The sequence below is a fragment of the Mizuhopecten yessoensis genome, unplaced genomic scaffold, assembly GCF_002113885.1.
Source record: "Mizuhopecten yessoensis strain PY_sf001 unplaced genomic scaffold, ASM211388v2 scaffold10347, whole genome shotgun sequence".
NCBI classification, from domain to species: Eukaryota; Metazoa; Mollusca; class Bivalvia; order Pectinida; family Pectinidae; genus Mizuhopecten; species Mizuhopecten yessoensis.
The window spans coordinates 277,044-281,552 of record NW_018408501.1 but is presented as its reverse complement, the minus strand read 5'-3'; positions in this window follow the sequence as shown (position 1 = coordinate 281,552).

Sequence of the window (4,509 nt, the reverse complement as noted above, 5' to 3'; positions counted from 1 at the left end):
CTGCTGGCACTGAAAGCAGGTTTCGTGTCCTGTCCTTTTTGGAGGTGTGATGCCTGGATTGGACGATTTAAAGATGTCAGCTAAAGCTGGCCCACACACAATGCACTGTCTCCTGCTATGAGCTCTTTTGTTTGTTGATGGTAAATGGCCAAGGAAATGCCTTGCTGTTAATCTTAGAAGATTCTCCGCAGATTTCATCTTTCTTCCTTTTTCACCCATTCTTGGAACTTCAGCAGCTTCAACCATTTGAGGCACAAGCTCTCTCCTTAATACTCTATGCTTAACACTGCTAGACCAAGCATATGGAAAAACACTTTCTTCCACCACTTTAAGGTCCGCCGGTCAAAACCTCCATAGGCAACCATCTGGTCACAGCGGTCAACAGCGCCCATGTGACGGTTATATGTAAGGACACTGTCTGGCTTACGAATGTGGTTGCCTTCATGATCTCGTTTCCCTGTGTCAACCATGCTACCTGTTTTAAAGCAGGGTAAAAGTATTGAAGGCGGATATGCAAATGGTTTCCAGATGTAGTTAACTTAAATAACAGTTTTGAATCTAGTTGCGAAACGATTCACTGATAAATGTTTGTAAAATTTATTGTTTTATGTTCATAAAATAAGTTCATACTTATTTAACCATATAAGCAGGGATTTCCATCTGTGAAGACTTTAATTAACCTGAAGTTTATATAATACTGTACTGCACAGTGTATCATATATGCATTATTTAAACACTGCAAGGTTACATATCATGTATGCATAAATGTACATCTTAAAACTGACTTAAACACAATTTTGATGCTTCTACCTTCATGTATTGTAGTAAGGAGACAGACATCCTTCTTATCAGCATATTTCACGCCAACAAGAGTGCCATTGTTGACAACAAATATCTCCCCTTTAGCAGGTTTTGCAGATTTCAGACTCTGTGGAATACCGTCTGTTACTTCGCACAGTTCCACATGCAAGTGTTGCATTTAGATACAAGTTATGAAATGTATGAGGACTGCTGAAATAATTGTCCATGTATAAGTGGTAGCCTTTATTCAAATATGGACTGACAAGGCGCATCACTAAGTCATAGGTAAGTCCAAATGTGCTTTGTGATACCAGCTGCCGCCCTCCACGTCCAGTATAGAGTTCAAGTCTGCAACAGTATCCATTGCTTGAATCACAAAGCATGTATACTTTAAGTGCGGAATGTATACTTGGAAATTAAGGTTTCCCCTCCAAGGAATCATTCCTTCATCAACTGCAATATGTTGTCCAGGACAATACACTCGTTGAATTTTGTTCGAATGTCTTGATATGGCTTTCCCAACTTCTGTTATGAGGAATAACCCACTTGTCCACGTTGATGGGCCTCTGTGTTGTCAGACAGATGTAAAAGTAGCATTGATAACTGGATCTGTTGACCAATAATCCTGTATGTTTGCTTGCTTAACAAGTCCCATAGCTATAGTCATTGCCATGAATGCTTTCATTTCAGCAACTGAAACAGGAGTCCATTTTCTTATTCTGGAATGCAACAGCAGATTGGGATGACTTTGAAGATTTTGTGTTGCATATCTGTTTGTCTCTATCACAATTATATCGATTACATCATGAGTTACAATACTTTGAAAATAGTCTAAGTAGCTCAAGTCATCGTGCTCATTTTCTGGTAAATGTATCTCTGCATTCCCAATGAAAGTGAAAGTAGATGGAGTGTGGGTACCTTCACGCCAACTTTCCTCCGCAAAAACATCATTGTCAGCTGTTTCATTCTCACAGTCGTCAGAATCGAACCCTTCAAAATCGTCACTATCATCATCGACAAATACTTCTTCAAAATTATCTCTAAATTCAGGCAAAATGTTTTCTAGTTCAGCAATATTGTCGTTGTCCGCCATGTTGTTTATATTGATAACGCGAAGGAAGCTGTGTACAACTAGACTAACATAGCCGTACAGCAAATGTTTATAATTACAAAATCCCCCAAACTACTATGTAGATATAAAAAACAATCTGTATCCAGAATTCAACCATTTACTTCAACAAACAATGCCTCTAGAGTCAACAACAGGCTAAAAAGCCAACCTTACTATGAACAGAGGACGTCTGTTATTTTACGATCACCACATGACGAAGTTTGAAATTCCCGTGCACAACGCATGTGTATGTAAATATTAACTCATTTTACACCTCAAAAATATACAGAAACACATAAAAAATAAACTTTCTTCATGTTTCAATCATTTAATTTAACTTTCGATACTTTTAAGTTTGATTCCTGAGGTCGACTCAGTCATTGCTGTTTGTTTCACGTGACGAAATGGGGATTCCCGTGCCACTTGAAAGAAGCTGTGGGTAACGTAAAGCAGTAAGCATTTCGTATTATTGATGCATTTTTACAACAAAAGAAAACAGAATCAAAAACAAAAACACAAGCTATTTTCACGTTTCAGTAATTTATTTTATCGATCAAATCATGCAAAATTCAATTAAAGAGCCCAAACCACTCACTAACTTGTTTATAAATATCACATGACAGGGTGTAGGGAATTATCAAATGAAAACATCAGTTTTCATGTTTTAACCCTTAGAGTGCTATATATATATATAGTATCTGGTACCAACACTGCTGAATTAATTATGGAAATCAATTAAAATCTACTTGCTATTTTCAGAGAGTCACAGTTTAGAAACCAGTCAAGATTCCGTCATAAAAGTAATATATGAAATTATCTTTGACTCAAGTACTTTACTTTGATCAACATCTCGAACCATTTTGGTCATATTTTTTTTACCTGTACAGGTAAATACAGGTGAAAAACTTAAATACTAAATAATAATGTGAATTTATTTCTTCATGTGGTTTATCATTGTATAATACTCAAAATCAATTAGTAGTTGATGATTCTATTTTTTTAATTCTTAAAGTGCGATAAAAGCTCGTTAACCTTCACAGGTAAGCTTTCTAATTAATGTATGCTGTTACCACAGTTACTCTCCTTTCTATTACTTTCATCTACCAATCAACCTACCAAAGGTAAACCTAGCTATACATGTATAATGTATATGTCATTATGCGAGTCTTTATAAACAATAACAAACACAGATTTTTAAGATTTACGGAGGTATTTTAAAATAACTCACTAAGTTTTTACATTACAAAACTGTTCTACACGTAATATAATTTACATAGCATAGCAAACACATACTTAACTAAACAAAACATAGAACAAACAAACAAACAAATTGTGTCCAGGCGGGGTCCTGAGTCCTCTTGGAGAACCAGGCGAAAGTCCTGTACAACAAAGACTGCTATCATACAATCTCCCCTGCGAGACGGTATTCATGAAATCATGAATGGTCATGAACAATTCATGAACATTCATGAATACAGACAGTTTGAAATTCATGAATACTTATTCATGAATATTCATCAACCTGCTATTATGCATTCTTCATGAACTTTTATGAATAATTAATAAATTCACAAAAATGCATGACTCTGCATGAAGTTTGTGATTATGAATTATTCATGGACTTTTATGCATAGCAAAAATTCATTAAAATTCATCAGAATTCATGAAAGGCATATCCTTGAGAAATCACAAACTTTGATGAATTTAAATGAATAATGCAAATTCATTAAAATTCATCAGAATTTCTTAAAGATTGACTGAGCAGAAATCATGAACTTTGATGAATATTTCAAATACACAAAATTCACTATTATTCATGAAATTATGAATGATGAGAAAACTCAGTATCCTCGGAAACCCTTTTTTTTCTTGTGGTTATTTCAACTCCATGTCCATTTTGCATGAATGTATATAATAATGTAAATATATATAATATATAAATATAATTGCCAATTTTGCAGAGAGTATACATAATTTATATTAGGGAGTTCCATCTGTATTGATTTTATTGACTTTGGGAAGCACTGTAATTACTGGGAGCCGCGGTGGCTCAGTCCGTGGTTAAGGTCACAGACTACAAATCACATGCTTCTCACCTCCTTATATATATATATAATATATATTTACATTATACGGACGATCTGAAAAATTTGTTTTTATTCTATATATATATATATATATATCCCTATTGAAAATAACACTGGAATTCCAGTGGAATTCCACTGAATTTCAGTGAGATTCCACTGGAATTAAATATTTCAGTGGAATACCACTGGAATTCCAGAGAAGAAAAAAATGTTCCCGTGGAGTTCCAGTGAAGCAAAAAAATACAAGTAGAATTCCACTGGAAAAAAATCACTGGAATTATATTTCTACTGGAATATTAATTCCAATGGAACTATAACTCCTCTGACAATCCATGCAGAGGTGATGAGATCTGAAATACATTTTGCATGAAGTGGTATTAACTAGAAAAAATGGAACAATACATCAGTTTAACAATTTTTTAATAGATATATTACCCTTTACAAAGACAATTGTAGGCTAGCTATTAACGTACATGAGTTTATACAAAATATGACTATGTTAAGTCAGTT